This window comes from Symphalangus syndactylus, chromosome 5 (assembly GCF_028878055.3).
Source record: "Symphalangus syndactylus isolate Jambi chromosome 5, NHGRI_mSymSyn1-v2.1_pri, whole genome shotgun sequence".
Classification (NCBI taxonomy): domain Eukaryota; kingdom Metazoa; phylum Chordata; class Mammalia; order Primates; family Hylobatidae; genus Symphalangus; species Symphalangus syndactylus.
In genome coordinates, this window is record NC_072427.2 from 71,884,003 (window position 1) to 71,895,302 (window position 11,300).

General features: G+C 38.6%; 1 long non-coding RNA gene across 1 annotated transcript in view; it reads right to left on the minus strand.

The window, feature by feature from the left end:
* The window catches only part of LOC134736710 (uncharacterized), a 29,401-nt gene extending 18,573 nt beyond the window's left edge, over positions 1-10,828 (minus strand). The window contains exons 1-2 of the long non-coding RNA XR_010120969.1: positions 10,730-10,828; positions 9,523-9,627 (exon numbers count right to left, since the gene is read on the minus strand). This is a non-coding gene — a long non-coding RNA (uncharacterized lncRNA). The remainder of the gene's footprint in view (positions 1-9,522; positions 9,628-10,729) is intronic.
* Between the last annotated feature and the right edge of the window lie 472 nt (positions 10,829-11,300).

The following is an 11,300-nucleotide window of genomic DNA, read 5'->3' on the forward strand; positions in this document are numbered from 1 at the left end:
TACGTATTATCCAGATGGAGGACTGTGCTTGGTAATAGAATCAGTAAATTACAATAAACGCCAACAAGCCTATTCTAGTCCAGGGCTATTTGTTGTAACAAAGTCTGTACTGTGACTCTGAGCACAATATGTATTAAAGGACTTCTCTGCTCACAGTGCTTATATATTTTTTCTTCTTCTTGATGTTTGCGCCTGGTTTGGAGAGCTCAGAGTAAACTTATTTTCTGTTCCTAATCAAAAAGAAAAAGAAGAGAAAAACAATTCTGTAGCTGGTGATCATGACTGTCCACCTGGCAGTGGAATCGTGAGTGAATATTAAATCCCAGAAGGTGGGCTGAGGACCAGCAGGAGAGGACCAGTTTCTTGGAGAGCAATCAGGCACCTTAACACATGGGTAACCTGACGGAGGAGCTCATATAAAATTTGGTCTCACTTTTCCCAGAGTGCTTTTACCTCAGATGTTTACTTCAAGGTCCCCAAATCCAGAGAAATAAGGAAAAGATCCAGTTTTAGAATTTTCTCTTCCGTAATAAAAGGAAGAGAAGGTCCCAGGGATGCTATTTCTGCTTGAAATCAAGGAAACAATGAGCATGGGAATTGTCATCACCATATTCACTGGACACCCCTTAAATCTGTTAGAGCTCAGAGAGCTTTACCTAAGCAAGCAGGTTCTGGCTGAGGATGCTTTTTGTAATCACTTCCAGGGAGTAACAGTGTACTTTTTGAGCCCTAGAAATCAGGATCTTTCATGGGCATGAAAGGAGCACGGGAGTATTGTTTTCAGCACATGAGGATTTTGTGTGTGTGGTGGGGAGGGGTGGTGGTAGTTACAATATTCTTTCACTTCTCAGGACAGCTCTTGGGTTGCGCTGCCCCTCAGTTACAGCTGACATATGCTTGGTGGATATAAAAGGCCCTAGAGGCCGGGCACGGCAGCGCACACCTGTAATCCCAGCACTTTGGGAGGCCGATGCGGGCGGATCACGAGGTCAGGAGTTCAAGACCAGCCTGGCCACATAGTGAAACCCTGTCTCAACTAAATATACAAAAATTAGCCGGGCGTGGAGGCGCACGCCCCTAGTCCCGGCTACTCTGGAGGCTGAGGTAAGAGAATCGCTTGAACCCAGGAAACAGAGGTTGCCGTGAGTGGAGATTATACCACTGTACTCCAGCCTGGCGACAGAGCAAGACTCCATCTTAGGAAGAAAAAAGAAAAGAAAAAGAAAAAGTCCTAGAACTGTCTTTGCCAATTAGAGATGTCCGCAAAGAAGTAGCAGCTCTGTGTGTTCTCTGTCCAGCTGCCTCTTACAGTATGTTTCTCAAAACAGCTTCCCAGGCTGGTGTATGGGCCTTTTAAGCTAACGCAATTTGTCTTCTTTGGCCTTTTGGTAGGAACTTCTTCTGCTCCGAAATTAAATTGATCTTCTTAAATAGGACAGAATGGGGAGCAAGGATGGCTTTTGCTTATCAAGGGATTAGACAAGCACAGATCCTGCTTTTATTACTTGGACATTACCTTGGCTTTTCTACATTCAGTCAGCTCCACAGTTTTGTTCCTTGAGCAACAAAGATGAAGAGAACCTATTAAATTGCCAAATATGTCCACTCTAAATGTAGCAGAAACAGCTACATTATGTAGCAGAAACAGCTACATTATGTAGCAGAAACAGCTACATAACGTAGCTGTGCTAATTTGGCTTTTTATTGTGTAGGAAGTAAGCTGATCCCCTTGTTTCCTATAGCAGCCCAAATTTTCTGTATTGATGTATGCACATGGAGACCTCCTTTGAACTTGGTTTTGAACTTTGGGACTGTTGGCCTTTTTATATGGAATTGTGCATCACTTAATATTTTTATTTTTAGGTGTTTTGTCATGATTTTCATGCTATGAACTACATCAGACAAGGTGTATCCTCGTGGCAGAAGAAGGAAAAAAGACAAAATGAATCCAGTTGAAGTACCATTTTAGAGATATGATTTATTTTTCATTTTTTGTGCATGAATTTTGTATAGCCTTCTTCTTAGTAACACCAGCTTTACTGATGCCCTGATCCAAAGATGTTTATGTGAATCTCTCATATCGAAACCACAGAATTCCCACCATGATGTGTAAATAGAAGGCACTAGATAAGCAGGTTGTCAGCAATACCACCAGGCCAGAAACTCTGCTCCTCATTAGAATTTTCTACCAGAAGAACTTGAAAGTATCTCAATAAGCCATAAAAGGTTGAAGTTTATTTAATCATGCTAGCTCTGTAAATATTTCTAAATCTTGCATTACCTTAAGGGCTATATTTATACTAATATGTATCAGATCAATGCCAAATTTATCTCCAGCAGTAAAACGTTAAAATAACTCTTAAAAAACTATTTTTACAAACAAAAAAGGTGACCATAAAGATTGGCACATTCATATCCTTTCTAAAGTGAAAGTAAAGGACAAATTCAGTTTTTTATTTTAGTCATGGAACACCTGGGGCAAAAAGAGTTAAGCAAACTATGCCACACTTAGGGGTATTTGGACAATTGTGGCTTAACATCTCTAGTTTTTAGTTAAATTTAGTTAAAATGGTAAATTTTATATCTATCTTACCAAAATAAAAATACATAAATCAGAAAAAAATTTTAATTAGAAAATAAATTTCTTATTTTTTAAGTCATATTGCACCATGTGAGTGCCCCGAACAACCTTGAAACACTGACAAGAGACACAGCAGGGACAAAAAATGCAGTCAAAGGGCTCTCCAGCTCCATCCACAGCATAACACAGCTCTTGCCAAGATTGACGAGATCTTGACAAGAAAAGTCTACTCTTCTTCAGTAAGTGGAATGTTTAACGTTGATCAAGCAGTCTTGTGATTCTAATAAACCCTTTCCTTCTCGACACTCATTTAGTTGTGGCACCTCTTCCTGGAGCTGACTATTAGGACTTTCAAGTTTAGGGAGGATGTGTCATTCATCTAAATGGATTCTGTCTTTTATCAGTCAAGAGAAGCATTTACCAGAGTGTCTTTCCTGGAAATACAAGGTCTGAGGGATGTTCATAGCTGCCCATTAAGTGAGGTCAGTGAGGAGTCCAGTGGTCAAATAAACTTAGGAAATGCTGAGTTACACAAAATAGGTTCCTTTGTTACAAGAGTCATTAATAGATATTAACTCATGACTTTTCAGTAAAGGAATATTCAGAATTTTCTTGGGAGTCTGAGGCAGGAGGATCACCTGAGGCCAGGAGTTTAAGACCAGCCTGGGCAATATAGCGAGACTCTGATGCTACAAAAAAAAACTTTAAAAATTAGCTAGGTGTGATGGTGTGCACCTGTAGTCCTAGCTTCTTGGGAGGCTGAAGTAGGATGATTACTTGACTCCAGAAGTTCAAGCCTGCAGAGAGGTATGATTCCACCACTGCACTCCAGCCTGGGTGACAGAACAAGACCCTGTCTCTAAAAACAAAAACAAAAGAATTTTCCAAGAAAATTTTCCTGGTAAAGCTTTCCCAGGATAAAGCATTCCATGAATATACTTTTGGGAAAACATTGGTCTAGAAAAAACATGAGGGGGGCAATGCTTTGAAGTGTTATAACCAAAATAGCATTACTGCAATTTCTGACTACAATTTGTACTAAAAAGGGAGAGAGGGTGTGAGATTCAACTGCAATTAGTAGTGGTAACTTTTGCTCTTATGAATAACTCCTAGACAATCAACGGGTTTTGCTCTTTCACTCACTACTCACTTAAGAATTGGTAACACATGCAGGATTATTGAAGACTGGGACAAGTGGAGTTCTGTGTGTTGTATCTCGGTATTTCTGTTAGGCGTGTTGGTAATGGTGGCAATGGCCATGATGGAAGTGGTAGTGGGTGAGTAGGGGTGGAAATAAAGGTTGAACTTCTGAACTTAACAGTCATGTGGAAGTCAATATAAATGGCAAAACAAAGGTTTACATGATTGGAATAAGGGAAAATAATGGTATGTTTATTTCTACTTGTCAGGGTATTAACACTCATACTGAAATGGTTTCCATGTTTAGAAGTTTCAAAAGGACAAGATAAATATATGTGTGGGTGTTCATTTCTCTACATCTTAAAGTACCTACAATGTTTCTTTTTTTGATTTTTTATTTTTCATTTATATAGGTACATAGTAGGTACATATGGAGTATATGAGATACTTTGATATAGGCATATAATGCATAATAATTACATCATGGTAAGTGGGGTATCCATCCTCTCAGGCATTTATCCTTTGTGTTATAAACAATTCAATTATATTATTTTAGTTATTTTAAAATGTACAATTAAATTATTATTGACAATAGTCACCCTGTTGTGCTAACAAATACTAAGGTCTTATTCATTCTTTCTATTTTTTTGTACCCATTAACCATCCCACTTTCCCCCTACCCTACCCACTACCCTTGTCAGCCTCTGGTAACCATCTTTCTACTCGCTATCTCCATGAGTTCAAATGTTTTAATTTTGAGCTTCCACAAACAAGTGAGAACATGCAAAGTTTGTCTTTCTGTGCCATGATTATTTCACTTAACATAATGACCTCCAGTTCCATCCATGTTGTTGCAGATGACTCGTCAGAAGTTTGGTTATCCCACATCATGCTAGTGCAACACCCCATTTTATCAGCAAGGATGAAAAACTAGAATTGCCATTAAACTTGTCTTCAAAAATAAGCTAAAGGTTTTTTAACTCAAAATTTAATAAACTATTTTGAATATGGTGATAAAGCTGGGTTTGCCTTTTTATGTATAAGTGTTTATGTCACATCTCAATAATTACTCTAGAATTCCTAATAACAGTACAAGCTAAATAAGTTTGAAAATCATATAATCTATTGCTATAATTTGGTATAAACTAAAAATGGTGAAATTGAATCAAGGAGTGAATGCTTTGAAAGCTGTACCATTTTTGCACCAGGAAATTCCCTAAGAAAATAAAAAGTAATCAAGGAGGTTGGGCGCAGTGGCTCACGCCTGTAATCCCAGCACTTTGGGAGGCCAAGGCGGGCGGATCACAAGGTCAGGAGATCGAGACCATCCTGGCTAACATGGTGAAACCCCGTCTCTACTAAAAATACAAAAAATTAGCTGGGCATGGTGGCGGCCCCTGTAGTCCCAGCTACTTGGGAGGCTGAGGCAGGAGAATGGCATGAACCTGGGAGGCGGAGCTTGCAATGAGCCCAGATCACGCCACTGCACTCCAGCCTGGGCAACAGAGCAAGACTCTGTCTCAAAAAAAATAAATAAATAAATAAAATAAGTAATCAAGGAATTAGGGAATATGAGTACTAGTTATTGATATATTAGTTTTTAGAAACATATGATGCTTATTATTTTACTCCACTATTTTTAAGTTTTTATGGGCACATTTATTTTTTAAAATCATTGCTATATCTCATATGTACTACTTTGGGATCAGAACACAAAAAGCCGGAAAAATTCCTTTAAATGCCTTTTTGGCTTCCTGGGCCATGTAGCATCATTGAAATCCTATTTCAGGTCTCATGTGAATGTCTATTTTTTTTTTTTTAGACAATCCTTTCTAAAGAAACCACCCTTAATGACCTAGCTACAAATGCCATTTCACTTTAATGAGAGATTTCCTTCAGCTGTGGTTTTAACATTATGACAATTTTGACTCCAAATGAAAATGACAGCAGAGATTCTGTCATATTTCATTAGCCAAATCCTGAGCAAGAGAATGATACTGGGAACTTTCCTTTTAAGTCACATATTATTTTTAATTAGTATGTATGAATTGAATAAAGAAAAATATTTTTATATTTGTACATAACCAATAAATTTAAAAAATTCTAGTTCCATTTTGGTAAAATCAAATGCAACACATTGTTGACACTAATGACAATGTTTTACACTTGTAGAGTACCTTGTAGATTTCTGAGTGGCAGTTACTACTTCAGTATAAACTCACAATTAGTCTGCTAAATAAAAAGGGACAAAGAAGCAATGAAAGCCTTAAAGGTTCAATGACTTGTCCAGGGTCGCACGGCAAATTACTTTCAGAGGTGGGGTTACTGCCCCACTTTACCATCTGCTCCTCCACATGCAGAGTGCCTGTATCTCTGTGGTACAGACTGTGTAACTCAATCTAGTAGATTAAAATAGTAATGACAGCTACCATGTGAATAAAACTTTTCAGTTTATAGAGTTCTTCCATATAAATTATTTAATTCATCTTTCTAACGTTTTGAGGTTAGTATTATTGTGACCATTCCCATTTAAATAAAACACTGAGATTTGACAACATCAAATGACTTTGGCCTTGGCTGTAGAAGACTCGGGTCTTTGAATCTTAGTTTCTTGTCTCTAAGCTGCTCAAGTAACTCTCAAATGCAGAAATCTATATTTATATGATGATGTCTTTTTGTCTCTTTGGGAAAAAGCATCTTCCTAACTACAGTCATGCCCCAATAACAACCTCTCCATCAACAACAGACCACATATACAGCAGTGGTCCCATAGGATTATAATGGAGCTGAAAAATTACTATTGCCTAGTGATATCATAGCTATCCTAGTGTGGGCATAGTGCAAGGTATTACTCACGTGTTTGTGGTGATGCTGGTGTAAACAAACCTACTGCATTGCCAGTCATATAGATGTCTAGCACATACAATTATGTATAGTACATAAGACTTGATAATAAATGTCTGTTACATAGTTATGTATTTACCATTTTATAATTGTTATCAATATTTTAGTGCACACCATCTACTTATAAAAAAAAATGTAAAACAGCTTCAGGCAGGTCCTGCAGGAGGTATTTCAGAAGGCATTTTTGTCATAGAAGATGACAGCTCCATGTGTGTTATTGCCCCTAAACCTTCCAGTGGGATAAAGTATGGAGGTGGAAGCCAATGATGACATTGATGATCCTGATTCTGTGTCAGCCTAGGCTAATGTGTATTTTTGTCTTCGTTTTTATAAAAAAGTTGAAAGAGTCATACAAAATTTTAAAAATAGAAAAAACTTTTAGAATAGGGATATAAAGAAAGAAAAATATTTTTGTATAGCTATACAGTGTGCTTGTGTTTTAAGCTAAGTTCCATTGCTAGAGTCAAAAAGTTTTAAAAATTCCAAGTTTGGCTGGGCGCGGTGGCTCACGCCTGTAATCCCAGCACTTTGGGAGGCTGAGGCAGGCTGATCACGAGGTCAGGAGATCGAGACCATCCTGGCTAACATGGTGAAATCCCATCTCTACTAAAAATACGAAAAATCAGCCGGGCGAGGTGGCGGGCGCCTGTAGTCCCAGCTACTCAGGAGGCTGAGGCAGGAGAATGGCGTGAACTCAGGAGGCGAAGCTTGCAGTGAGCCGAGATTGCGCCACTGCACTCCAGCCTGGGTGACAGCAAGACTCCATCTCAAAAAAAAAAAAAATTCCAAGTTTACAAAGTCAAAAAGTTACAGTAAACTAACGTTAATTTATTATTGAAGAAGGAATTTTTTTATATAAATTTAGTGTAGCCAAAGTGTACAGTGTTTATAAAGTCTACAGTAGTGTACAACAGCATTCTAGGCCTTCACATTCATTCACCACTCACTCACTCACTCACTCACCAGAGCAACTGCCAGTCCTGCAAGCTCCATTCATGGTAAGTGCCCTATATAGGCATATCATATTTTATTTTTTATACTGAATTTTTACTGTAACTTTTCTATGCTTAGGTATGTTTAGATTCAGAAATATTTACCAGTGTGTTACAATTGCCTATAGTATTGAGTACAGTAACATGCTGTACAAGTTTGTAGCCTAGGAGTGATAGGTTCTACCATATATCCTAGGTGTGGAGTAGCCTATACCATCTAGGTTCGTGTAAGTACACTCTATGATGTTTGCACAAAAATGAAATTGCCTAAGCTGCATTTCTTGGTACTTATCATTAATCGATGCATTACTGTGTATCTTTCTTATGGAGACAATAAAGTTAGTGCACATTTCCTAAGCCAGCATCCCTCAGTAACAGAGAGAGGTGACCTAGAAAACAGCAGAGATCATCACATTTAGATGACTCTGAGATTTAGTACTTTTCCTTAAGATATATCTGCTGTTAAAAGTACAGCAATGAGCCAAAGGCAGAAAGAGAGACATTTTCAACATGATTTTCACTTAATTAATGGTATTATTTATTTAATAATAACAATAAATAAATTCTGTTTATTTCTCCATAGGCAGCTGTTTAAAATTTGTATCTCTTTTTTTTTTTGAGATGGAGTCTTGCTGTGTTGCCCAGGCTGGAGTGCAGTGGCATGATCTCAGGTCACTGCAACCTCCGCCTCCCAGGTTCAAGTGATCCTCCTGCCTCAGCCCCCCTAGTAGCTGGGATTACAGACACTAGCCACCATGCCCAGCTAAATTCTGTATTTTTAGTAGAGACAGGGTTTCGCCATGTTGGCCAGCCTGGTCTTGAACTCCTGACCTCAGGTGATCCACCTGCCTCGGCCTCCCAAAGTGCTGGGATTACAAGCGTGAGCCACCAAGCCCAGTCTAAATTTGTATCTTTAAAAACCATTCTCCTTTATATAACTTATATCGGAAAAGTTGTGAAACACTTGTAGAGAATTGATGTAATACAAATGATTCTTTTCTACAGCAATGTAAATTGTTTTCAGAAGAATGCAATTGATTATTGCCCTGTAAATATTGACTAGTTTTATTTCTATTTGGAAATTCATCTCAGCATTCCTCTGAATTCTCCTTTTTCATAATTACAATATTGTACTGTTTCTCTCATTAATGGGTTAAATGAAATTTTTAATATATGTTTAGTTTATATTTTCATGACAGTCACGATTTTGCCTTTTAAAAAATCCTTTAATCCTGGAATGTAAAATTTATTCCAAAACCCAGGTTTGCTCCTTAGATATGATGAGATTAGACTAGACTAGAGCATTCTTGTATAGTAAGTACTACCAGTATTCTTATATTATGAATATAAGAAACTAGGCTGGGCGTGGGGGCTCATGCCTGTAATCCCAGCACTTTAGGAGGCCAAGGCGGGCAGATCACGAGGTCAGGAGATCGAGACTCATCCTGGCTAACACGGTGAAACCCCATCTCTATTAAAAAAAAAAATCAAAAAATTAGCTGGGTGTGGTGGCAGGCACCTGTAGTCTCAGCTACTCGGGAGGCTGAGGCAGGAGAATGGCATGAACCCGGGAGGTGGAGCTTGCAGTGAGCCGAGATCACGCCACTGCACTCCAGCCTGGGCAACAGAGCGAGACTCCATCTCAAAAAAAAAAAAAAAGAAACTAAGAATTAATATAAGTGCCATGGTGTGATTTTTGTGTCTTCCCCCAGAATACATATTCTAACTGCCAAGATGATGATATTAGGAGTGGGGCCTGTGGGAGGTGATTAGGTCACAAGGGCAGAGCCCTCATGAATAGGGTTAGTGTCCTTATAAAAGAGGCCTTATCCCTTCCACCACATGAGGTCACAGCAAGAAGACACTATCTATAAGCCAGAAGGCAAGCCCTCACCAGACACTGACCTGCCTTGATCTTGGACTTCCCAGCTTCCAGAACTGTAAGATATAAACTTCTCTTCTTTACAAGCTACTCTGTTTGTGGTGCCTTGTTATAGCAGCTGAAACAGACTAAGACAATAAGAATATAAAGTAAGTAAGATTGAGAGATGAGCAAGTTGCCAAAGCCCAGCATCAAATCATAAACACAAGCACCACATTCTACTGCCTCTACTCCCCGTGCCTACCTCAGAGCTGGGATACTGCCAAGAATTCTTTATTAATGATCTGGGCTACAACAGAAATGTGTGGCTTTGTCCAGCCCAAAAACTCTAAAGACATGGTCCTACCAGAACATGCCATTCCCACAGGAACATCTGAGATCATTGAGAATAAATTTTATTTGGAGCCTTGAAACTATAAGCCCGGCCAGCTTTGGGCCTTTTTGTAGCAACAGACCACACTGATCCTGATATGACACAAACACATTAAGCTTCTCCCATGACCCTTTCACAGAACCTTGAAGCGAATCCATTAAGATTCTGTGCAGCACAGTTACAGTGTGAGAGACTGGTAAGAAATAGCTCTCCACAATGCAATCCTCAATTTACATTAATTACTGCTGATTTTGCTTGGAGACAGAAGTGTGAAAAATTACAGTTTCTGAAAGTAAGCAAGATTAGCATGAACTTTGTGTGGATGAGCATAAGTCTCGAAAGGATCAGAATATTAGAATATTTAGATTTGGTCTTGGGTAAAATATTTGTTGATGTGTACTACTGAAACTAAAGATAAAAACAACTTCTCATATATGCCATACCTCCCCTTCCTTAATACTACCTTCAGTGATATTATATTGTTAGAATAAACTTCACAAACAATACTCATTAAAATATATGCAATATTATTTTGATAATAGCACATATTGAATGTGTTTTACTCTGATTCTTTAGAAAATTAAATTTTAAGAAAATTAAGGGACAATAAGAAATGTAATAATTTTTAGTAGCAATTATTTTTGAAATACATTCAAATATATCCCATGCTGGCCCTGGTTGTCACTACTGTTAAGTTTCTGATCTCTCTGCTTCTCTCTTTCTTCACAACCCCTAGGCCATCTTTAACCACACTTGGCCACCTCATTAATGTGTGTGGTATCACCCTAGACTTTTTCACATCCTGAAAAATAATTTCAAGCAATTATTTTTGAAATACAGTTGTTTTTGAAATACACCAGCTGTACCAACTTTCATTTCACTTTTATCATATCAGGACTGCAGTTCAAACCTTTCCTACTTTCTAACTGAAGCTCCACAGAATCCATAGTGCCAGCCCAATAAGTCAAGGAAAAGCTTTCAGAGAGCCATTGCATCATGTTGTCATGCCAGCACTCCGATTAGAACTCTGAGGATGACAAGTTCTACATCCTCATCTTAGAGTAAAATGTGACTGTGCCCTGAAGACCCACTCATCTCCAGCGTATTTCCAGCCTTCCTTTCTCTCATTGTACTCCCTGTCCATTATATGCCACTCAGCTTTCAATGTGCCCAGCACACACTCTTCCCTTTCCTGATTCCTGTGCCTCCATAAACCCAGGGCCTTCATGTCTCCTCCCCAGCATGGTTATACCATCGACCTCTTCATCACTGAGACTTCTTCTAATACCCAAAGCTTGAAATGTGCCCCTTTTACCTGAACCTCTTTCCTTTACCATTTTTCCTATTCTTCCACCCTCTCACTCTTGCTGACCTTGATCTTTGGAGGGATTATGATCAAGAACTGAAGCTGCTCAACTCTTCTCTGTA